Source organism: Notolabrus celidotus, chromosome 4 (genome assembly GCF_009762535.1).
Source record: "Notolabrus celidotus isolate fNotCel1 chromosome 4, fNotCel1.pri, whole genome shotgun sequence".
Classification (NCBI taxonomy): domain Eukaryota; kingdom Metazoa; phylum Chordata; class Actinopteri; order Labriformes; family Labridae; genus Notolabrus; species Notolabrus celidotus.
The window spans coordinates 38,218,354-38,244,893 of NC_048275.1; the positions used below are offsets into that span (position 1 = coordinate 38,218,354).

Below are 26,540 nucleotides of genomic sequence, written 5' to 3' on the forward strand. Positions count from 1 at the left end.
AAACTCCTGCAGCTTATTATTTGTGGTGCATCAAGTCAAAATACAAGATCCTCTTGGAGTGTTGATGAATTGAGAGGAAACATGTGAACTGTCCCCGACACGGCTGCTTGCATTGATATACAGTCAATTAAAACTTAATAATAACAAAGGAACAGTGTGATATACCTGAGCCTTGGCTCCCATGACTCTGTCGCTGGTCCATTCCCTTCCTTAGACCTCCTTTGGTAGGAGCTGCAGCTCAGTCGTCTCAGTCGAGTCGTCGCTCAAATCCTCACACTCACCTGATTTTTTATTTTTTTTTAAGTCATATTTTTGGGCATTTTTTCCTTTAATGGACAGGTGAGCTGAAGAGAGACAGGAAACGTGGGGAGCAGAGAGAGGGGGAAGACATGCATTAAATGGTCGAGGCTGGAATCGAGCCTGCTACCTCTGCGACGAGTGATGTAGCCTCTGTTTAAGGGGCGCACGCTAAGACCACTAGGCCAGGCATGTCCAAAGTACGGCCCCGGGGCCAATTGTGGCCCAAGGTCCATATATTTATGGCCCCAAGCTTCCATCTTAAATTGTGTTATTAATAGCAAAGAAATGAATCACCTTCTGAATTATGTGTACATTTGCAGTTTCTCTCAAGCGCAAAAACAAAACTAAAGTCAATTCAGAAACGTCTCAAAAAGCTTCATATGGACTACCTGTATAAAGCCAAAGAACTGGGAATTCTGCAAGACGGCAATAAAGAAGAAACACAAGAACTCTTAAAGCTGACAGGTTTTTAAATTAGTTCTTATCATGATGTGAAAATGTTCTTGATGAACACAAAAGGTCAGAAGACACAAAAGAGGACACAAGACAAGATCAAAATCATGAAATTGTAGAGAAAAGGCAAAATTTGGTGCATAAAAAATGTTCAGAATGCAGGAAAATAATTATTTTGTTCTTAAAATGTTGTCTGAAGAAGATAACGTTTGCTAATGTTTACATGGCTTGTGGAGAACTGAGGACTTCCTAGTTACTGTTTGATTGAGAAAACATTAAAAATAATCAATATTAAATAGAGATTTCATATATAACTTTTAGGATTCCAAAGTCTCAGTAGGAGCCACTGGCCCTGAGGTATTCTGACAACATCAAATGTGGCCCTCTTTGAAAAAAGTTTGGACACCCCTGCACTCGGCCATCGGTGCCCCACTCGCCTGTTTTCCTGCTACAACACTTAGGCTTCAAGGAAGACATGTTCCCTGCTGTCTAACACATCCCACACTCTGACAAAGCAAATACAAAATCATTAGAATATAAGGTGGCACCTGGGGTGGCAAATCCAGTTTGGAGGGGGGCCCATGCCACCCCTCTGGACACGCCCCTGCTGATACAGTATGTTGGTCCTATTTTAAGTTCACCTTCAGTTTTTTGCAGACTGTTATGGAAGTTAACAGCAGACAGGTTGGGTAAGTGTTTGTATGTTTGACTTAATTACCCCTTAGTTCAGACTCATCAGGGCACTTCTTAAAGGTGACATATCATGCAAAATTGACTTTTTAATGGTTCTCTACCTGAAATATGTTTCCCTGGCATGTCTACAAACCCCCCGAGAATGAAAAGAATCCATTCTGCCCCTGTTCTGATTTCTCCACCTTTCTGTAAATGTGTGTGAAACCAGCCGTTTCAGACTTCAGTGTTTTTGTTACGTAACAACAATATCCGGTCTGTCACGGAGTCAGAGCTTGGAGCTTGTTCAGCCCATAGACTGTATAAAATACAACTCAACCCCTCCTCCGTTTTTCATTCCCTGCACACATGTGTGCTAACAAGGAGCTTAGGAGGGAGGCATGCTAGTTGTAGGCTGTCTTAATAAACACAAAGGTCGGATTTACTCCCCACGTCTGCAGATTTGAAGATCTAGTGGATGATTTTTATTTGTCATGGATAAGTGCTAGCGCTAGTTAGCATAGCTACATAGCTACATGTCGTAGCTGTAGCTGTGTACCAAGACACACGTCGACATACTGACAAATAAAACAACAAGAAACACTAAATCTGTGACCAATCCTTCAGAAAAGGTCCTGCTGCCTTTCTGGCAGAGGTCGGTTTTACTCCACACGCCTGCAGATTTGAAGATCTAGTGGATGATTTTTATTTATCATGGATAAGTACTAGCGCTAATTGGCATAGCCACATAGCTACATGTTCATTGCTGTAGCTGTAGCTGTGTACCAAGACACACGTCGACATACTGACAAATAAAACAACAAGAAACACTAAATCTGTGACCAATCCTTCAGAAAAGGTCCCGCTGCCTTTCTGGTAGAGGTCGGTTTTACTCCCCACGTCTGCAGATTTGAAGATCTAGTGGATGATTTTTATTTATCATGGATAAGTGCTAGCACTAGTTAGCATAGCCACATAGCTACATGTTCGTAGCTGTGTACCAAGACACACGTCGACATACTGATAAATAAAACAACAAGAAACACTAAATCTGTGACCAATCCTTCAGAAAGGTCCTGCTACAGGCGCCTCTCCGTCAGGATCAGATTCTGGATCAGATTCAGAGGGTTGAAGCAACGCGATCTCTGAGCAGCCGTGTATATTCAGCCAACATGTAAACATTAGATCAACGTGCTGGAGAGCCGAGGGCACATCCACTTCCTGAGGGGGCGTGGTCAGAGAGAAAACAGAGTGTTCTGAGGAGGGCTGAAGAAGAGGGTTTTTCAGGCAGACCAAAATCTGATTTCAAAGTGTTTTTTTGAGCATAAACTTTAAAGACATGTTTTGGGGACCTCTTAGACCAATATATATTGATAAAAAAAGCGTGATATGTCCCCTTTAATGGTCTAACTGTGATTCTGAACTTTTAACTACATTCATAATACAGATGGGCATTTCAAGCCAAAATACAACTTGATATTCATGGGCAGCTTTTTGGCAAATGTTCGTGCGTGCTCTGTCAGCGTCTGTCTCGATCTTTATGGCGGTGTTTCAGTGACACAGCGGCATGGCGTGTATGTTTATGTAACCCTTTTTATCTGCACGTCCAGCCGTAGTTGCCTCTCTACACTCCCCTGGGACTCTGCGTTGTGTTATTTGTTTGGAATGTGGGGATGCAGTGCGGAGAGAAACACTGGACGCCGGGTTCGGGATGTGGTTTAGACCAGGAAATTTAATCTCAAAAACACAAAAGTAATGTCTCCAACAACAAACATCACGTCCGCTCCAAAATCCAACAGTTTCTGAACTACGGTGTCACAGGAGGGACAAAACAGAAAGCAAAACAGCAGGAATTGCTCAATCTGGCTGTGATAAACAGCTCAACAGGGACACCTGGTGGCCTTTTTAGGCTACTACCCTACATTTACATTTTACAGCCATGCTCAGTCTCTTTTGTGTTCTCCATTTCTGAATCTCACACCAACTCACACATATTTCCAGAGACAGTGGCTGTTTCCTAAATCGCCTACTATACTAGCAGTACGTACTGATATGTCCAAAATTCAGTATGTAGTAAGTAGTATGTGAACAAGAGCAAAATCTGCAGTATGCCAAAACTCCCCGGATGTCTACTGATTCAGTAAAATATCTCAGTGTGCATCGGACCAGTCTGCCTCGCGTACTGTTTCCCATAATGCACAGCGCTCGTTCTGCTTTTTCTTTTTCCTCATTTTTTGACGGGAGGAAATCCGTTTTTGGGTGCTGTGAAAGTTATCAAATTACATATAAACTACTTCCTAACTTTTTAAATCATAAATGGATGCTAAATAAACATTTTATTTATCGGCTTCGCCGTTGTTTACTTCCACTTTCCGAAACCGGAAATCCAGCGAAGTCTGGATCAGCATGCTGCATGACAGATCGAACAGAACAGTCATACTACATACTAAATTCAAACGCAGTATGTAGTAGGCAATACCTACTGCCTACTACATTAGTAAGTAGTATGTAGCAGGCCGTTTCGGAAACAGACAGTCACTAATGTTCTTCTTCTTTTGCTATTAAATGCAGTTCACATTCTTCTTCTTCTGTTATTTAATGCGACTAGCAAACAGCTTTAAGACGCTCTGTAGCCACCGTCTGGCGGGAAGTCGTGTTACAACCAGGCACCTGTGCAAATGTTGAAAAACTGTACTTTTACAATCTTAGCATGAACTCTTTGATTTTTAATAAGCATTCAAAAAATCATGTCACATCTGTAATTCATAACACACTGAAAGGACGGCTAAGCCACTAAAGCAGGACTCAAGTTATGATGCAGCCTCAGTATGAAGTCTACCGGCTCTTCTAATTTGTCTGCTCTTCTAATTTGTCTGCTCAGAAAACAATAGCTGTTACACACTACAGATAATATCTCTGACTTCACATAGTGCACAGATAAAGGCACTTTAAGGGTCAGAGATGGAGGAAAGGCAACAGAGCGGCCTGCACAATGTGTAGTTTGTTGTTTTAACCTTTGCTGAGATGCCATTTGTTCTGGATAAGTTAATGTGCTGGTAGGTCAGGCAGAGGTGGGGTTTCCCTCCCATGACGCCCAGGGGTATGTGTGAGTTTGAGGCTGACAGGAAGAGAGTGGCGCCTGGAAAGAGCTGCCACGTGCTCTGCCTGGTATTAAAAACAGCCTTCAATGGATGACTGAGAATAATGATATCACGTGCTAAAGATAGACGGATGTGTTTACAGGGTGGGATTCCTGCACAATTAAAAGCTGGTTTTGCATGAAATCCAGATACTTTGAGATAACTTCATTATGTTCAAGCCCTGCTGTTTTCAGGAACTTGGATTCCACACGTGAACCTGAAAGAGGGAGATTAGACTCTAGATACTCTGCTTTAATTGAGGAGCTGTGTCTTTCTGTGTTAACTTCACTCCAGCATGTTAAAGGACATTTCCACAAAACAAACACAACAGAAGGAAACATTATGCAGACAGCTGAGTTGACAGCTGTGTCAGTTCTCCCAGGAGTCTAAGCCTATAGCAGCATAACTAAGAGCTGGTCCAAGCCTGATCCCAGCTGTAACTATAAGCTTTATCAAAAAGGAAAGTTTGAAGCCTACTCTTAAAAGTAGAGAGGGTGTCTGCCTCCCGGACCCTGACTGGTAGATGATTCCAAAGGAGAGGGACCTGATAACTGAAGGCTCTACCTCCCATACTACTTTTAGAGACTTCAGGTGCGATGAGCAGGTCTGCATGTTGGGAGTGTAGTGTTCTGGAGGGGTAATAGGGCACTATGAGCTCTTTAAGAAACATGTTTATTACTGCTGTAAAGATCATCTCTTTGGATGGGTGTGTATGTGGTGTTTGGTGTTTCTGCAGTCAGCCTCAAGTGGACGCTCAAGGAACTGCAGATTTTAACACTTCTACATCAGCTTCATATTGTCTCTTAACTAACTCATAAAGTGTGTTCCTGGTTGCATTGTGTCTTTTTGGTGTTTAAAAAAAAAGTGAAGGCAGACAGACAGACAGACACAGACAGACACAGACAGACACTTGGCTTCAGTTTCCAAACTATCTCATCTCTGTTTACCCGCAGCAGCCCTGACTTCCCACACACCGGCCTGCTACAAATCTGCCTCTAAATCAAATCCTTCGTCTGATTTTAAAGATCTCATCTTTTCACAACTTCTGACCGTTAAACTCCATCCACTCGTCACCTCAGAGCTTTATAAACCCACAAATGACTTCCTGCAGCTCCTCTTCTTCCTCAGCTGGTGTCATCGAGTGAAGGAAGAGCGAACGGTTTGACATATCTGTTTTCAGGACAGGGGCTGGTGGACTTCTGAAGGTTATTTAACAGCAGGGGCCCCTCTTGGGTTACAGTGTGGGTGGTGGGCGCTGAGAAGAAGCCCCTTTCCGGTGAAACCTTTACATTTTGGTCTTTTTCCATTGTGGGAAGTTTAATCTCACAGAGGAAGTCAGTCATATTCTTAATTCCTCCATATTTTGGCCTCCCTGTCTTCCTGAATTACCCTGTGTTTCTGTCTGTCCTCCGTAGAGATGAAGCTTTGCTCTCTGTCAGTTTTCTAAACCTCTAAACGTCTCTTCCTGGAAAGTCAATCTCATTTCTTCCCCCTGCACAAACCTTTTGTTTGCTGATTCCTGCCCTCAGGTCTAACAACAGTTCACTGTGGACAAAAGCAAAGCTTCAACACACCGTCAGTTCCTGAACGCAACCCTACCATTAGGTGAATGAAAGAGGAGCTGAGCTGCAGGCTCATTAGGCGCTCTGGTCTGCTGAGAAAAGCCTGACTGTGCACTTCTGGTGGTTGGATAAATTAGCGAGTCGGAGAAATGTAACCTCGTGTTCAGGACACTGATGTTTAGTCTAATTTCTTAATGACAGAGCCTGAGCTTTGTGCACTTCCTGAGTTCCTGCTGCGGGGTTTGTTGCATGGGAACATGGAGCTAATGCAGCCCTATGGGATTTAAAGGACATGTACGTGTAGTAAATATAGTATGCTATGTCTTTCACCTCTCCGCTGGCTAATCCATGACACATTACTCTGAAAGCTTGACTACCTTTCACCCAGAGTGGATTCAAACACACTGTCACTACACTCAACTCGTCTTTAAAGAGGAGTTCAAACTCTGCTGCAGCTTCATTTCCATTTACATCTTTATTTCAAGTAAAAATGAGGACTACAAAGTCTGTGTTTACATCCTCCAGAGCGAGGCGCATCTTATTAAGAAGGTTAGACACTAAAGGCTGATTTACACTTCTGTGTCAGGGGCGACACAGAATGATGGTCTAACAACGAAAGTCAGGACCACATGAGACTCAAAGACATATCAGGGCCTGGATAATGGAGTGAGCTGTATCACTGCTTCATGCTGATTTGATTCATTTTAGTTTCTTCATCATGTTTGCTTATAAAGAGCAGAAAGAGTTCTTCTTATAGACCATGTCTGAAGAGGAACTTAAAAATAGTCTACAGATAAAGGGTTAGACTTTAAGGGTCAAACGTCAGAGGAAGGGAACAGAGCGGCATGCACAATGTGTGTTCTGTTGTTTTAACCCGTTCATAAAACACTCAGAGTTTGTAGTTTTAACCTTTGCTGAGATGACATTTGTTCTGGATAAGTTCATCTACTGTTGGGTCAGGTAGAGGCTGGGTTTCCTTCACATGCAATGATAAAGATCTCAAGCATCATTTCTTCTTCTTGTATCAGCTCCTGTAAACACAGTTTGTTAGCCGGGTCTGAAGGTTTTTGATGGCTGAAGGTTTGACCATGTCCAAATAACAACTTTTGAGTGTCCAGAGGGACGCTGCGTATGACGTCATCAACGTCACCATGTAAGTCTTCACACACTTGAAAAACCACAATGACTGCGCTTCATGAAGCGGCAAGTAATGAGGACAGACAACGCCAAACCACTGTACCGGTACAGGGAAGACCAACAGTGATCCAACAAGGGACAGGGGACACAGAGGGACTAAATACATACAGAGGCATCAACACAGGTGTGAACACAGGACACAGGTGAGACTAATGAGGAACTAAATACACAGAGTCATCAACACAGATGAGAACACAGGACACAGGTGAGACTAATGAGGGACTAAATACACAGAGTCATCAACACAGGGGAGGACACAGGACACAGGTGAGACTAATGAGGACTAAATACACAGAGTCATCAACACAGGTGAGGACACAGGACACAGGTGAGACTAATGAGGACTAAATACACAGAGTCATCAACACAGGTGAGGACACAGGACACAGGTGAGACTAATGAGGACTAAATACACAGAGTCATCAACACAGGTGAGGACACAGGACACAGGTGAGACTAATGAGGGAAATCACAAGAGGAGGGAAACACACAAGAACATGACTTCAAACTAAACTGGTGACACAAGGATTCAGAACTACAAAATAAAACAGGAAACACAAGGATTCAGAACTACAAAATAAAACAGGAAACACAAGGATTCAGAACTACAAAATAAAACAGGAAAAACAAGGATTCAGAACTACAAAATAAAGCAGGAAGCACAAGGATTCAGAACTACAAAATAAAACAGGAAGCACAAGGATTCAGAACTACAAAATAAAACAGGAAACACAAAGATTCAGAACTACAAAATAAAACAGGAAGCACAAGGATTCAGAACTACAAAATAAAACAGGAAAAACAAGGATTCAGAACTACAAAATAGAACAGGAAACACAAAGATTCAGAACTACAAAATAAAACAGGAAACACAAGGATTCAGAACTACAAAATAAAACAGGAAACACAAGGATTCAGAACTACAAAACAAAACAGGAAACACAATGATCAGAACAACAAAATAAAACAGGAAACACAAGGATTCAGAACTACAAAATAAAACAGGAAACACAAGGATTCAGAACTACAAAATAAAACAGGAAACACAAGGATCAGAACTACAAAATAAAACAGGAAAAACAAGGATTCAGAACTACAAAATAAAACAGGAAACACAATGATCAGAACAACTAAATAAAGCAGGAAACACAAAGATTCAGAACTACAAAATAAAACAGGAAACACAAGGATTCAGAACTACAAAATAACCAAGAACACAGGGATTCAGAACTACAAAATAAAACAGGAAACACAATGATTCAGAACTACAAAATAAAACAGGAAACACAAGGATCAGAACTACAAAATAAAACAGGAAACACAAGGATTCAGAACTACAAAATAAAACAGGAAACACAAGGATCAGAACTACAAAATAAAACAGGAAAAACAAGGATTCAGAACTACAAAATAAAACAGGAAACACTAAGATTCAGAACTACAAAATAAAACAGGAAACACAAGGATTCAGAACTACAAAATAACCAAGAACACAGGGATTCAGAACTACAAAATAAAACAGGAAACACAAGGACTCAGAACTACAAAATAAAACAGGAAAAACAAGGATTCAGAACTACAAAATAAAACAGGAAACACAAGGATTCAGAACTACAAAATAAAACAGGAAACACAAGGATTCAGAACTACAAAATAAAACAGGAAACATAAGGATCAGAACTACAAAATAAAACAGGAAACACAAGGATTCAGAACTACAAAATAAAACAGGAAACACAATGATCAGAACAACAAAATAAAACAGGAAACACAAAGATTCAGAACTACAAAATAAAACAGGAAACACAAGGATCAGAACTACAAAATAAAACGGGAAACACAAGGATCAGAACAACAAAATAAAAAAGGAAACACAAAGATTCAGAACTACACAATAAAACAGGAAACACATGGATTCAGAACTACAAAATAAAACAGGAAACACAAGGATCACAACTACAAAATGAAACAGGAAACACAAGGATTCAGAACTACAAAATAAAACAGGAAACACAAGGATCAGAACTACAAAATAAAACAGGAAACACAAGGACTCAGAACTACAAAATAAAACAGGAAACACAAGGACTCAGAACTACACAATAAAACAGGAAACACAAGGACTCAGAACTACAAAATAAAACAGGAAACACAAGGACTCAGAACTACACAATAAAACAGGAAACACAAGGACTCAGAACTACAAAATAAAACAGGAAACACAAGACTAGACTAAGAAAACACGACAAGAGACATGGATCACTAAAGAGTCAAGAGAGACAAAGGATAACTAATACAGACTAAACATGGGGAGGAACCATGCGGCAACCTCTGGTCTCAAACGATGAAGCCCATGAGGAAGTGTTATAAACTGCAATTCATCGAAAATCCTCTTGATGCTGGCTGCAGAAACACCGGAAACCACATAGACATGAATGGGGAAAAAACGGCTTTGCTCTACGTAGCCAATTTCTCTATCAGCACACACTGTACGGGGGGTGAAGTTTTTTCTAACGCGACGGTTCAAAAGATATTAAGATTATGAGTTTTTGCCCAAATAAGGACATGACTGACTTGACTCCCGGTCGGGAACATATAGCTGTTGAGTCTCAATCTCCTCCCCTTTACGTCACACTCTGCCCGGTTGAGTTCCACATTTCCAATATGGCTGCCGCCGTCAATTGGGTTCAAAACAGCACTCAGGAACAGATGGGTGACGTTCCTGACACTATGTCCATATTTTATACAGTCTATGGGAGGAACCAAGGCATGAAACACAAGGAACTAAACGAACTAAACCATGACATGAACTCAGTTTCATCCTGTATGTATGAATTAAAAATATAAAAAAATGTAACTAACACATTTGAGTTGGGGAAACTTGAAAATTAAAAAAAGAAGACATTTGAGTAAACTGAAATCAAATTTTATAATTTCAGTTATACTCAAAAACTGTATTTCCGCTACTGAAAATGTCTTGTGTAATCAGTTACCACAAACACTCTGAGTCATTTCAACTTGCTCGGGTTTAGAGTGCATTAAGACAGCTCAGACGCTCAGATTTCCTCTTCGTTGGATGTTTGTTGCCTCAGAAAACAGATTATGACACATGAAGGAAGTAGAAACTGAGAAATGAGGAGGGGCTAAGAGGTTAAATGTTCTGATTTTGTTCGGCTGCCTCCAAAGAGGCCAGAGGAAACTATTAATAGCAGAGAAAAGCAAAGTGAAAAGGTAAACAGAGCTATGATTCATGCACATCTCTGTCAGTCGCTCTTCTTTCCATGAGCTGCAGGAAGCTGGTCCTCTGTCCAGACTGGACCGGAGCAGTTTTTAAAAAGCTTTTCTTCCTCAGGGAGTAATCCCTCCGGCAGGTTAACGCTGGCTCCTCTGGCAGAGGGACAATGTGCTCATTGAGGTGATCTGCTCTGAGAGCTGTTGTGCATTTATGTCATCTCAAGCTTAGCTTTGTTTTTGGGAGCTCTGGCCTCTCGGAAAGTTTCCTTTCTCTTTGCAGAAAAGGTTTGGCACGGAGAGGACTTCATGACTTACAAGAATGGCACAACATTCCCAAAGCCGGGGAGGGTTTAATGCCCCTGATGCTGTTTGTGTAATACAGGGCAATTTAGCCTCTAATTGATTTAATGCGCTATGTTTCCTGCAGAACTTTCAGAGGTAATAAATGGTACTTTCAGTCAGCACATGGATATATCATCAGCTCAAACTGCAGCCCTGAAGCGTATTGGCTCCACAGCCTGGACTCTGAAGGTGTCACATCCCACAGAGGCTGAGGATGCAAATTTCTTCCCCCATTCAAGACCTTCTGGCCCTGCTCCTCCCTCCCTGATATAACTGATAATGTAAGGAGTTTGAATGGATTTGCAGAAATCACATCTCCCCATTAGCGTGCCTCAAGTTTTCATCACATTTGTCTTATTTTCATAGCGTGACATCGAGAAGTCACAGGCAGCGTTAAAACAATGACTTCATGTTTTACAAGACGACAAAGCTTTAAGAGCTCCATGGGAAAGGCTGAGCTGTCTTATGTGTAGTCCATGTACAGAGGATGAGGACGGAGAATGGGAGCTTTGTCCTGACTCTGTCTGCTCGGGGACTTTCATTACCGGCCGCTCGTTTTTACTGCACTTTTGAAATGAACATGGAAACGATGTGTGATGAAGTGTTGATGTGTCTCAGACCCTCGACCTGGTGCTGGTGCTGGTTAGGTTCATGAATTCTCTTGTGGTTTTAAGTAAAGAGAGGTCAGTGTGAATTCATTTTTTGGACTAATGTGGCCGCCTTCTTTTTCATTTGGAAACTGAAAGCCTTTGAGTGTGAGGGGAGATATTTGCAACCATTGGTGAAAGACATGAAACGTGCAAAAAGATGAATTTTCCAGGTCTCACTGAGGCTTGGAGGCGTTTTATCCTCCCAGTGACAGAGAGGTGCAGAAGTTCACTCAGTTTGATGCTTTGATAGATACACACCCCTCAGTTAATCCCCTCACTGTTTGCACAACTGCAGCTTAAAACCCTCAAAGTGTGAAAGTGAATTTACATGGCGCAGTATTCTTTCCACTAAAATCTGCTAATTTGAAGGGTTGGGCCTCAGAGCTCGGTGATTAATGCGTGGCTGTGAAGGTGATTGGACACGCTCTGCTCACAATGCAAACAGGCTTTACACTTTCCTGTCAACGTGTCTCTGAATGAAGTCTTTGACGTCAGGCAGGATTGAGCTTTCGCATGAAGCGGAATAAGATCTCAAACTCACCTCGAACCACCTGCTGCATTCAACGGGCCTCTCATTGGTCCAAACCTTCTGATTTACAGTGAAGACCAATCTTAATCCTGATTACACGATATCGCTGACAAACAGCTCCTACCTGCACATGACGGAGTGTCGCACATTGATCCTGCAAAAACAACAAAAACTGACACACAACAAACTTTTCTCTTTGTCTGAAAGCAGCAACCATTGAAACATTGCATTCAGTAGGTACATCATGTAAGAGACCTAAAAACAGATGGGATATTAAACACTCTATTAATTTTGATGCAGCCTTGACTGTCTCAGCCTAATGGCCAAATACCACCAGATCTGTGTCAGGTCCATCTCTGATCCGGCACAGCACGGAGCCAAATCACAAGAAGCGTTATCTCAAGACTCTTTTACAAACAGAGCAGGTCTAGACCACTCCATGTCAAATTATGAACAGAGACCCAACTTCAAGACAGGATAAGACTCAGTCTGACCCCACCTTAATCCACCATGAGCATTGCACCTCGCAGTATTTAGCTAGTTACAGCGGAGAGGACAAACTTCCTTTAACAGGCAGAAACCTCGAGCAGAACCAGACTCATGTTAGACACACATCTGCCTCGACCGTGTTGGGTCTGGAAAGAGGGATAGAGGAGAATAAGAGAGAGAGGGAGAGGTGATAGTGATGAGACGAGTAGTAGTAGCTGCTACGGCAGCTCAGAGGAACCTACGAGACAAGGGAGCTCAGGGACTCCAGAAAGGTCTATGGTTAGTAACTTTAATGGGACAGGCAGAGTTAAAGTAAGTGATGGGGGAGTTGGGGGGAAGGGGGTGAGATAGGATCCCAGTGTGTCAGTGCGCCAGTTCCCCCGGCAGTCTAAGCCTATAGCAGCATAACTAAGAGCTAGTCCAAGCCTAATTTCAATCATTGAATATATCAGTCATGAGCAGCTTGTCCTTCATTGTTCTTACTTTGAACAAATGTTGGTCACAGTCCTGTAGCTGCAAAGCAGGAAGCCCTCTGCAGGAGGAAACGTGTCAGTTTGACCCTCTCTTTGCTCAGACTTTGGAGTAATCTTACCATCGAGAGTGTAACTAATTTCTCAAGCTTCATTCCCACTGTGCATCCTCCTCATACTCAACATGGTTTCAATGCCCAGAAGAGCAACAACATAGTTCTGCTCATCTTGATACCCGAAAGGACAGCGAGAGAGTAAGGCAGATAAATCTTTCATAGTTTGGGTATGAAGACTGGTTTGATCCAGCTGATACAAAAAGTGGCTGCTTCTCAGCTCATCTGCTCACAACCTTAGATTCAGGCACAGGAGCGCCCTCCTGTGGACCATGAGAGTCTCCCCAGGCTGTCTTCCAGCACTGTCCTTCCTGACAACATGTCTCTCAGTCCTCTTCCACTGCAGTCCGACACATTTCCTCGGATCTCTACGTGATTCCCAGCAAATGAAAGTCACGGCAGTCAAAACATTCACACCGGCTGCTTCTGTGTGTTTAAAAAAGGGCAAGAAAAGAAGGAGGGAGTCTGAGAGAGCAGGGGGCAAAGAGGACGGCGTGCTGGCTTTTTGGGTCCGGATATTTTCAGAGCTGAAATTCCACATATGCTGGGACAGAGATAGGCTAAAGATGGCAGCGCCCCTGCCCCAGAAAACCAGTTCACTCTTTGAAACACGAACGGTGGAGTAAGCTGAGAATAGAAGGGTTTTAGAAATAATGTGGTACAGAGGTTATGGCCTAAATAAGTCCAGTATGATAAGTTGACTGTGAGTTTTGCAGCACGCTGTCCCAGACGTTGTGTTGAAACATCACTTTGAGAACCAGCAACAGCCAGCACTGTGCAAATGACTGAGTCAAATAGCAGCAGGACAGAGGGGAACACCCATGATTTTGCATGTTGGCATGCAATATTAGATCTCCATTTCCGGCCATATCTTACCAGAGGCCTTGCATAAGCAGCAACAACAGGTGTCGGCCATAGTTAGACAGCTAAGCCCAGGAGAGGAGGAGGCTTGGAATACATGATATCAATGCAGTCCAGCAGATTCTGTGTGTGTGTGTGTGTGTGTGTGTGTGTGTGTGTGTGTGTGTGTGTGTGTGTGTGTGTGTGAGTGTGTGTGTGTGTTTATGACTGTGTGGTTTGTTTCATGTTGTGCCCATTGCTTGTTGCATGTAAAGCTGTTGCCTCAGCGGCCCTTCATCAGGCGCCACTTTCATGCACTATATTTGAACCCCCTTCGCTCTGCCTCCCAAAGTGCCTTTGGATCAAGGTTCTCTGCAGTATGTAGAACTCCTGGGCTAACACCTCCAGCCAACAGGATGTAATGGCAGGCCCAGAATGCAGCAGGAATCCAGCGTCCATGTTTGCTTTCCCTGCGCTCGCATGCATAGAAGGGTCTTAGCTTTCCCTTTAGGGAGTGGATGACAACTGCAGGAATGACTGGACCGGCCGTGCCCTGTTGTAACTGAGCCTTAATAACAGAAACCTCACAAATTACTCAATCAGAGGTGCTTATAGTGTGTGACTGATTAGGCAGCTCCTGTTAGCTTTAGAGTGACAGTGTGTAAGACTTCTCTGGTGCTTTTGATTCAAGCAGATCCACGTAAGCAGAAACATACATCATAGAAAACATGAGGAGGCATTAAACTGTCCTGACGTGTGTTCAGAGGACAGCATGCTCTGAGATGATTCTTTGATTTAACAAACACTTAAAGAAGAACAATCTGATACAACAGCACATCTGGGAAACTTGGATCCTGTATAAGACTCAGGCAGGGTTGAATATATGGAGTTAAAATAAATGATAAAGTTAACGCTGGTACATCATGCGTCTCCAAACAGACCAAATAACATCCCAAAATATTCCCCACGGACCAGATGGAGCTGAGACAAAGATAGCCGGCTGCATGAGGGGAAGGGGACAGGTGCACACTGGAGTCTAAACATAACCGGAATCTGGAAATAGAAGTTTTAAGAAATCTGAAGACACGATCATGACGCACATTTTTCAGGGTGATTCAAGCGGTATTATATTTGCAGGAGGGCGGAGCACGGTCAAAGGAAAGGATTGATTCTTCTTCATCATAGTTCATGTGCAACACCAAACTCAAAGGAACCTTCAACATGAGTGGCAGCCATCTTTGGTGTTTAGAAAATGTCTGTGACAGGCAGACCAGAGGCAGGACGGAGGGGAGCATGATGGAGCGTCTAACTCATGTTAGACACACATATGCTGAGACAGATTTGTCTGGTTCTCAGGCTAAAGATCTTCATGTCTGCTCTGTCAGGCATCAGGAGCAGGAGCTGCCTTAAAATTAAATTTTGCTCCAAGAAGAGTTTATGAAACAGGAAACAAAGAAAACCAGGTTCTGAATAAAGTCAAAGGGGTTTTATGGTATCCCCAGAATGTCCCTGTTCTGGAGGCTGTACTGGCCAGGGTATGGGATCCTTGTTTGAGTACATTTAGAAAACATATAAAACATGTACTCTCTTTAAACATCAGCTCACACAGCGGGCTGGAGGAACCTTCAAGTCCCTTGAGAAGAAGCTCCTAGGATTAGATGTTTGATTAGAAATGGGACTTTAGATTGAAAACCTGAAGTGTCAGTAAGAGAGCACATCTATCAAAGTGTTAAGATCAGCTGTAGTTTATAGGCTGCCATCAGTTCCCACAGTAGTTTGTCCCCAGGTCTGTAAGTAGAGAGCAGCCCCTGGTGGGTCAGAGGGGGTGTCAGTGTCTTCTAATCTTACAAAGACTTCTCATTGAGTTGTCCTTTGACCCCCCCTTGCTTCCTCTGAAGTGTCTCCTGTCCTCGTTCCAGCTGATTCTTCTTTAATGTGTGCACACAGTGAGCAGACTGGTCTGATAACAGCCTCCCAGACTCTGAGCAGGTAGAATAACCGTCCTGAAAAACCGTGGATTTAATCTGACATTTCACAGAGGAGATTTGTCATTCAGGATTCTCTGCACCTTGCTGTGAATGAGGTAATAACACCTGCAGTGAACCCTGACACCTTTCAGCAGTAATTGATTTTGTCAGATGACTCCTGTGTGTCTCACTCTGCTTCTGATAAGGTCAATGGGAGCTGTTTGTGAAGGGTCTGTTTGTGAAGGGTCTGTTTTACAGGGTGGTGTGAGTCCCATGCCTCAGATGAGTCTTTGAGCCTGGGATAACCTGAGCCACCAAACTGTGCACATTTTAAAAAGGTCTCCCTGTCTGGAGATACTAATAAAACAGAGCTTTTCAATAAATTCGCTTGACATGTGAGCCTTTTGGATGCTCTGTGGTCTCATAAAGATCTCTCATGTGTATACAGACTGGGTTTAAATCCACAATATTCAAACATGCTGCAATGCTTTATTGTCAAGTTTAATAACAAGAGTGAAACATACAGGTAACATCTTAAAGTTAAAAGTGAAATATTATAACATGCAGTGGACAACAAGTACAACCGACTTGCACAACTTCTACGGTTTACACACAAGTTACAAGTTCAAAACGCTGCAGCTCGAGTCTTGACTAGAACTAGGAAGAGAGAGCACATCTCTCCAGTGTTAGCTTCTCTACACTGACTCCACATAAAATGTAGAATAGAATTTAAAATCCTTCTTTTAACCTACAAAGCCCTTAAAAGTCAGGCACCCTCGTATCTTAAAGAGCTCATAGTGCCCTATTACCCCTCTAGAACTCTACGCTCCCAACATGCAGGCTTGCTAGTTGTACCTAAAATCTCTAAAAGTAGTATGGGAGGTAGAACCTTCAGTTATCAGGCCCCTCTCCTTTGGAATCATCTACCAGTCAGGGTCCGGGAGGCAGACACCCTCTCCACTTTTAAGAGTAGGCTTCAAACTTTCCTTTTTGATAAAGCTTATAGTTAGAGCTGGATCAGGCTTGGACCAGCTTTTGTCATGCTGCTATAGGCCTAGACTGCCGGGGGAACTGGCACACTGACACACTGGGATCCTAGCTCACCCCCTTCCTCCCAACCCTCCCATCACTTACTTTAACTCTGCCTGTCCCATTAAAGTTACTAACCATAGACCTTTCTGGAGTCCCTGAGCTCCCTTGTCTGGTAGGTTCCTCTGAGTTGCCGTAGACGTCCTCCTGCTGCGGACGATCTGGACTCCAGCTGATACGGACGTGCTGGACTCCAGCAGCAACAGCTTTTATGACTCGTCTCATCACTATCACCTCTCTCTCTTACTCCCCTCTGTCTGTCTTTCCAGACCCAACTCGGTCGAGGCATGATGGCTGTCTAACATGAGTCTGGTTCTGCTCGAGGTTTCTGCCTGTTAAAGGAAGTTTGTCCTCTCCACTGTAACTAGCTAAATACTGTGAGGTGCAATGCTCATTGTGGATTAAGGTGGGGTCAGACTGAGTCTTATCCTGTCTTGGTGTTGGGTCTCTGTTCATAATTTGACATAGAGTGGTCTAGACCTGCTCTGTTTGGAAAAGCGTCTTCAGATAAAGTTTGTTGTGATTTGGCGCTATACAAATAAAGATTGATTGATTGATTGCACTGATGAAGTGTATGAGCCCATGTTGCTGCATACAGACTTCACAGTGAGCCTGACAGAGACAGGAGCTGCAGACAGAAACAGTAGCAGTCTCAGCTCTTAGGTTCTGCAGTAACGTTGTGCTGAGGCCACATTCAGACAGACAGCAGCCCCGTGCTCAGGGAGTCAGACCACATGACTGAATGAAAGGTCTCACTGCAGGCCAAGAGTCCTGCATTCATGAGGACTGGGTGTGGTGGAAAGTCTTGCAGGGGTGATGCTGCTCACCAGCTACACATGATGATGATGATGATGATGATGTATCATCTGGCTTCTCCCTCTCTCTCTCTCCATACATCCATCCCAGGCCTGATTGGTAGGCAAACTATTTCAAACTCTGCCAGGGTAGTGAAATGTTTCTACATTTCAGGGCTCACTGTGGCAGTCCCAGGGGGACCACACATGGAGCCGCTCTGATGCATGAAGATGGAGAGCCCTGAAACTGATACTGTGGTTTACACTTCAGTGATTGGACGTGGCGTGTCTTTGAAAAAGCTGGCTGTGTCGGCGGTAGAAGAAACGCCATGTCCTTGAAATATCATGTTTGGTGGGGGAAAGTTTACATGTTCGCTGTTGTACAAAAGTTCTGAACGTAGTCTGTAGAGAATATTTCTCAAACATGGTTTTGTTTCTGCAGTTCACTGTTCACAAGGTTTTATTATGAACTATTCAGACTGTATCTGTGTAATGTGGGCTGCTAATGAAACTCTAAATGTCTTCTCTGTCTCTCTTTGTCTTACAGGACCTCCAGTAAGTAGACCTGACCCTTTGTGTGACCTGCATGTGGTAAAGTAACTCTTCTCTTTGCACTTTGCTGTGAAGTAAATGAACCTTGAAGTCTGCTCCAACATACCTGATGTCAGTTTAGCACCTTGCCTGGTTGCAGTGATAGTTTGCACATTTCTTCTCCTGGTGATAGGCACCATGTTTCTGGTCTCCTTTCATGAGATTCTCCTTTTTTAGATTCTCTGCTATCATTGTCGAGATACTGAAATGTATAAAACCTCTTTCTCACACAGTATCCCTGATACTTAAGGACGTCTCTCAGAAACAAACATTTTCCTGACTCTCCTTTTCACATGTCAGATTCAACCCGAGATTGTACGGGCTGCATACGCTCTCACAGCTCTAATAATGTGTTTAGTTTACAGGCCCTGGAAATGAAAATGGAATATTTCAAATTCACATAGAATATCAATACGTAATGTGTAATCAAGCTTCAACAAAAATCTGAGTGAAAATAAACATCCACAACTCTGAAAACACTCTGTTCAAAAACAGCTTATTATACAGGCCAGAGCATTTCTCAGGACTGTGTGGGCGTGGCCTAACTCTTTGATTGACAGGTCAAGAGAGAGTTCACAGCCTGCATGTTTGAGCCGTCTGACTCTGAATCTAAAGCCATCAAAACTCCAGAATCTGAAAGTGATTCATTTACAATGGTCTCTGAGTGCTGAGTCACAAAATACTTCAGAATCAGGACTTCTATCATTTATTAGTTTTATCACTCCGTAGTCTCCGGGGCATCAGGACCATGGGACGCCCGGAGCAGAGGAGGCTGAAGTGTAGTATGTGCACACAGAGGAGCTGATTGGTTGGATACTTAGTACATAATAAACATCAGGTTAAACCAGCCCCCTTAAAACCCAGTGTGAAAATGTGTTGAAAAACGTAATTGAACATTTTGAAAAATGGATGGAAGTTGAGTTCTAATATTTGTACAGTTTTTAGTATTAACATATGGTCTGAAATATCATAGGTAGAATGTTTTTGTTGATTTGGGTTACAGGGCCTTTAAGTGAGGGAGGATTGTCTGGGAAGATCATGCAGGAAGGAGAAGGAGAAGGAGGGGTTTTCATTGATGGGGATAGTTACAGTGTCTACAAAATGTATGAGGACATTGCCACAGCATGATCACGACAGTAGAAAACTAACTTTAGACATTTGAGGAGAGCAGTGAAGAGGAGGAAGGAGAGAAACTTCATCACTACGCCCACTCGCTCTCCATGAATGTCCCAGACTGTTACCTGCTGTGTTTACACATCAGCTCATCCAGACTTAACTCAGATGTTTTACTGAAATATCAGGCTAAAGTCTGACTCAACAAAGTCAGGTTTCAGGGGCAATCTGGCCAATGCTGGGGAATCTTTCTGGGGTGAGCGGGGTTCACTTGGTGGTAAACAGTGTTAAACACAAACCATCACAAAGACTCAAGGTTTAAATTTGCCAACCAGCTTGTTGCATGTTCTCTCTATGTGTACATGGTTTGAGACTTTATATTTTCTATAGTTGTGACTGTGGATCTGTCAGTCTTGAGGTGCATTTGGACCAAGAGTTCTGGGGTCTTTTAGCCCCCAGAACTACTTCACCTGGAACTAAAAGGTTCCTGTGCTCCCATTGTTGTCTGCATTTCGACCGCGGGCTGAAGTCCCGGGTAGATTGTGCAAACCAGGCCAGTGATGTATGAAGGGGAAAAAAAGTAAATGCACTACACCACCAGAACAGTAGAGGGCAGTAAAACAAAGAGGAATGCCATTCATCACAGATGACACCATAGAAGCAGACGGACAGGCAGGTATCATTATGAGCAACACAACAGTTAGCCTGTTAGCATGAAGAGACTCAGCTGGTCTGTTTTAGATGGTGCTATATTTCATCACAGATGGATTCACTGAATCAACACGTGAGAGGAGATAAGCGCGAGTAGCAAAGACATTTCAACACGGCTTTAAAATCCTTTTGAACTCAAAAAGCCGTGGCAGAGATCGGCCGGTGTTTTGGTTTAAACAGCGACCCTGTTAACTGGAGACTCTCAGCCGGATGCATCCCTCATATACGTCTTTAGACGATCATTAAATATCTGATGAGGATATTTTGAAATCTTAATAAAAACTAAACTAGTTTGCATTCCCAGGAACTCCCTCTGTGTTTCAACAGCTGTGTAAACTCCACAAACACTGACACGTTCAGCTGAAGGTCTCCAGTTTACAGGGTCACTTTTAAAACCATAACACCAGGAGAGACGCATTCACGGTGGGCTGAGAGAAGACTACTGTTACAAGCTGCTAAATCAAGAGAATCACAGCTTCTTCTTTTGAAAAGTACACACACATACAAAAAAGATAGAACAAATAAAAACTAATGAAAGAAAGAGAAATCAAGTGAATCACAGATGTGTGTGATGTTATTGTGGACGGAGGGCGGAATAAAAACACTGAGGTTAATCTACCAATCAGACACGTTCAGTATTGCAGGCCCCGCCCCCGAAAGTCCCGGGACCTTTGAAAAGTACTACCCCCTAAGCAGGGGCTTTTTAGGGGGAGATTAACTACCCCTGAACTAAATTTAGACCCTGGGTCCACTGGTCGAAACGCACATAGTTCCGGGGTAAAGTCCCTAGTCCCGGGGTAAAGTTCCTGCGGTCAAAAAACACCTTTGGGATGCTGTGCAGAGACCTGTAATCCTTCAGCTGTGCAGCGTTGTAACCTGCAGCTAAACGCAGTTCTGCACAGGATAAGCAGATTACATGTTTGGTTGAATGCATGCGAACAGTTAAAAAATCAAGCCCCTGGTTTCAAAGAAGAGCTCCCTCACTCCTGCTCCTTGATGGCACAGGATTTAGGAACACTACTCCAAACATCTGGCCACTATGAGTTTGACTTTTGTACATCTGCGTCAGTGTTAAAATCACCGCTGCCAAATCTCCCTCCCTGGAAAGTCTGAGGGATAGTTCCTACAGAGGAAGGTCAAACAGTGAGGCGGATTTTCCACCCTCACTGCGTTTATACCTCCACAGGATCTGAGAGTTCTGGTCTTCAGGACTCGGTCAGATTTCATCCTCTCTAACTGTGCGTTTTAACTTTCGGTATGGCAAACACCTTATCCTTTATTGTCTGAGTAGTTTAGGTTTTTCATCAGAAGATTGGTTCTCACTTACTTTTAGCTGAATTCCTCTGTAATGACAAAGCTTTCAGAAAGTTTCTGGAAAAATGCAGAAAAATGCAGAAAATACTAAATACTGCTCATCATAGTTTCTCCAAAGAACAAAAACACACCACACAAGGGAGACTGGAGAATACTTAAGATAACATGATGAGCCGTGGAGAGTGTCAGAGGACTGAAACCAGCAGGAACACAGCCTCTGCTCTTTACAACAAGTTACACTTATTGACTGCAGTGCTTTCAAAAACGTCACATTTTGAACTTCATTGAATTCAACAACAGCAGCTTTATCATTGAACACCAGCAGACTCTGACATGCTGGCTTCAGCTTCTGTTTCAGAGGCTCTGCTGTTTGACACTGAGTGAGGGCTCCAAGGCTTCTCACACACGCAGACACAGCTCTATGTGTGTGAACGTGTGGCAACCATCGCAGAACTTATCTACAACTTATGGCAGGCATATGCCGGACGTATGATCCATACGCTGCATACCTGCCGTACTAAGACGTATACCAGCGTGCTTCAGTGTGCTCTTAACTTATTCAAAACCTACCTATAACATATGTGACATATGCCAGCGTACTAGCCAATTTTTTTAGACGCTGGCATATGCTGGCTTAATCGTCAAGGTGTGACAGGGCCATGAGAGGCCGACCTGCTCTGAACCATCCCCTCACGTTTTTACACACAAAGTTTGGAACCATAAAGTAACCAGTCTGAGGTTATAACCTGCTGGATGTTTTGGTTTGATGTCAGCCATGAAGTGGCGACTGCACGTCACTTTGAGGCCAAACTTGTTCTTTTTTTTAAAACCATGTTTTTATTAAGATTTTCAGAAAGTTTTACAGAGCGTAAAGAATAAAGTCAGACAGAAAAACAAACAAACAAACAAACAAAAAAAACCACAAAAAACAAACAAAACAGGGCTTACATTATTCTACATGGCATCACTAGCACAATATTTCTTAAGAAAAATCTTTAAAGAGAGGTAAGTGGTGAGCAGTAAAATCAGACACTGTCAGGGTACTCTGTCCAATTGGGCAAGATAATCAGAAAAGGGCTGCCAGATGTTGAAAAATTTGGTAAGATTGCCCATCATGCCATACCGGATTTTCTCCATGTGCAGTACACAGGTGAGGTCAGACAGCCAGGTCTTGAACTGGGGAGGCCAAACTTGTTCTTAATTATCAAAATGATGTTTCAATGTTACAATGTCATTTACCAGACGCTTTCATCCAAAGCGACATATATACAAGAACAAGAACAACACAAGCAAAGATCTAGACAAGAGGAAACAAGATCAGTAAGAGTAACAAAGTGCTTCAAGTCAATTTGGGTGCAGGTACTGCCAAGCAGTGTAAAGGCAATGCACAAAAATAAGTAAGGATTTTTTTATTTTTATTTTTTTTAAATAAGGAACATCTACAATGAAGCAACCAAACAATTTAAGACCTTCCATTATCATCATCAACAATTAACATCACCACAATAATGACCAAAGTACCAAGTGCTGGGTCACTCAAGACCTGAACACAGATTCCCAGAGTAGAGCAGGACAGGATTTTGCTCCAAGAAAACATGCAAGGTCATAAATAGGCCCAATCATTTGAGCTGTTAATATTTCTTATGTCTCACACATGATAGGAAACACAATCTGACCCTGATGAAGGTGCACAGGAGTGAAGCAGGGTTCTTTACAATCTGCCTGTTAACCCTCCAATTGTCCTTGGGGTCAATTTGACCCCATTCAATGTTTAACGTCACTAAATTAATGATTAACATCATTTTTTTGCCTTCATATTTCATGACTAATTTAATGGGAACAACTGGGAAAACATTAAATTGAAATGTCGATATGTTCCAATTTCCTGTAAAAAAATTACGCATCAGTGTTCCTTGGGGTCAGTTTGACCCCAGGCTCTTTTAGCTGTAGAAAACACAAGAAATATCAACATTTTACACACATTTGTTTTGGATGATATTGAGGTAATTCAATTTCAACTCAACTCAACTCAACTTTATTTATACAGCACCTTTCATACATAGAAACATGTAGCCCAAAGTGCTTCACAGAGTAACAGACAGTGAGAAAACAACAGCAATGGCAGAATTATAGAAGGCATGAAAACATAAGAAATACTTAAAAAAGAAAAGAAAATCAACACAGTCAAATTAATAAAATAAGTAAGAGTGGAAATAAAAGTTAAAAATAAGGTAGAGTTAACGAGATCAGGTGAACACAATACATAAATAAGATAAATAAATACATGTTAAAACAATGGTTTAGATAATAATGATAAAAATAATAAAAATAATGATACTGATAATGCAGTCCAGGGCTAAAATAAATTACTCCACATTAAAAGCTAGATTAAAAAGGTAAGTCTTAAGTTTACTTTTAAAAACACCCACCTAAAAAAGCTCCCTCTGCTTTAGAGCTCTAAACTAACTAATACCTGCAGTACTGCAAGAGCCACTGATGGTTACACAACACAGGGTAGGGGGAAAATGTCTCTCCCACGAGAACTTTGATATTTTCTGTGTGATATGGCGGGAAAATAATGGTTCATGTGAAGACATTGATAGTTCACACAACATCGGGGTGGAGTCTACATATGAAAGCTAGCAAGGCGGCCTTCTAAACCATTTCAGTTTCTGAAGGTTTAAATTGCTGGGGTCAAATTGACGCCAAGGATAAAAGATGTTAGTAAATTTGAGGGTGACAGGAGACTTAAAGTCTGGAAACACAGAAGCACACGCTGTTACGTTCATCTGAAACATTCAGCTCGAGGAGGCCGAGCAGGTTTTAGTGATTCATGTTTGCTTCTGAGCATGTGTGTTCAAGTCTAGAAAAATGGGAAACAGTGAAGTCAGACTGTGGGTAAAATAACACCAATGAGTGTTGAGTAAATCAAACCTCTCCAAATACATCCTACCTCACCTATTATTGAGCGGGAGCACCCAGGGGAACATACATCCCACGTACAATGGCCACACGCCCTCCCCTCTCCCTCCACCCCTCCCTGCCCTCTCATTCATTCAGCAGCACTTTGCCAAATGGGAGCCACATGTTGGAGGCTTACTGTGTAATTCAAGTGAAGGGTTCCTTCCGGCAGCGGGTGACCTTTGGCCCTGCAGACGGCCCCTGAAGACCCAGTAGCTTACTGGCAGGCACCTAAGTGCAGCGTGTTCACACTCAGCACCTGGCCGTGCACCTTCATGCACTGCCAGCCTTCTATAAGTGGTAATAAGGGTTCGCTGATGAGCCCAGGACCAGACATGCTGACCCAGAGGCTTCACAACTGAAGCACCAGCAGAGTCCTACCAGAGAGGATGAGAGCACTGTGTCATTGAAGAGTCTAAACACAGACCCACATGCTGAGAGAATGGGATTCCTTCTTTTCTAGTGGGCACCAACACTTTGAGGGTTGTCCTTTTTTTTATATATATATTCTGATTCAGTCCCTGCTGTATTAGATCACCTCGGCTGTCTGTGGGTTACCCAGTTAAAGTTAAAAATAAAACACCACCATCTTCTGCTATTTAATGTAGTTAGCATTCTTCTTCTTCTGTTACTTAATGCGGTTAGCAAACAGCTTTAAGTCACTCTGTAGCCACCGTCTGTCCAGAATACAGTATTACAACCAGGCACCGGTAAAAACTATGAAAAAAATGATACTTTTAAAATGAGAAAATATTCGCATTAACTCTTTCATTTTTACTAAGTGAACAAATATTCAAATATTCGATAATCATTGCCCATCCCTACTCAACAACCATGTCTACTCAGACTCAAACCTACAGGCCACTTACAGTCAGCAGTTTACCTACTGAGCATGTTGTCAGTGGGAGGAGGCCAGAGAAGCAGGAGAGATCCTCACCATGCAAACAACACACAGAAAGGCTCCTGCCCAGCTGGGAGTCAAACCAGAAACCTCCTTGCTGTGAGGCAGCATCGATAACCACTGCACCACAGTGCCACTGTGCTGAAAACAATGTAGCTTGACTTAATTTATGGAAACAGATATTTACCTGCAAGTGTAGCCAAAGGTTTGCCCACAGACACTGTTTCTAAACTCTGACTCCTTCATTCTTCTCAGGTTTACGGTCAGACTGTAAACAAAGTCTTAGTCTAGAGTCAGAGTCCTTTAATGATAACCTATTTCTAACACCTGAAGACCCCCAAGAACCATCTTCAAGAACACCCGATGAGTCCTGAGATTGCTAACTTGAGTAATCCTGATGAAGTGGACGACTGTACCTGTTTAGCCCTGTCCCAATTCACTTCTCCTTATCTCTAAGAAGATTGATCTACTTTCTACAGACTGAGCAAACCCCTCAGGTGACGAGGAAGGCTGAGTGCTGATGTGTGAAGGAGGGTCAAGGATTACAGGGATTGTTAGGATTTGGCAGACTACACAGCTGACAGCAGAATGAAAAGATGAGCTGGCTGGGGCTGTGACAGTCCATCACCTGCAGGCTCTGAGAGTGTATCCATCCACTGTGAAGAGTTCCACTCCATGTCATTTAAAATGCTGAGGTCTTAAAACGAGTCCTGCCTCACAGCCTGACAGTGATGGTCTCCTGCAGAGAGACTACAGGACACACTGATGAGCTCTATCTCCACAGAAATGAGGCCTCAGATTTAAAACCCTTCTCCAAAGTTGTTCTTGTTTGTGATGCTCATGACAGGTGAGAGTCACCTCAACAACACTGAACACCTCCTCTCAGTAAACAGGCTGGAATGATCTGAACTGGTGTCTCTGGTTGGAGCGTCGGCCCGTGTTGCTCATTGTTTATATGTTGTGTTACACAAGAAAGCACAAAGCATCTCAACTTTTGTGGCAACTTATTTAAAAAGCTCCTGCAAAATCAGGCATTTTAGGCACAACTATCATCATACCCAGGCACTAAAGATGTAATCAAGCAAGTATATTCATATTGGAGCAATGAAAA

The 26,540-nt window shown here is 42.7% G+C and overlaps 1 protein-coding gene across 1 annotated transcript in view; it reads left to right on the forward strand.

The window, feature by feature from the left end:
• The first annotated feature begins 1,419 nt into the window (after positions 1–1,419).
• The window catches only part of col13a1 (collagen, type XIII, alpha 1), a 117,603-nt gene continuing 92,482 nt past the window's right edge, over positions 1,420–26,540 (forward strand). Inside the window, exons 1-2 of the mRNA XM_034682359.1 lie at positions 1,420–1,442; positions 18,386–18,393. The gene's annotated coding sequence lies outside the window, so the exon portion shown is untranslated. The remainder of the gene's footprint in view (positions 1,443–18,385; positions 18,394–26,540) is intronic.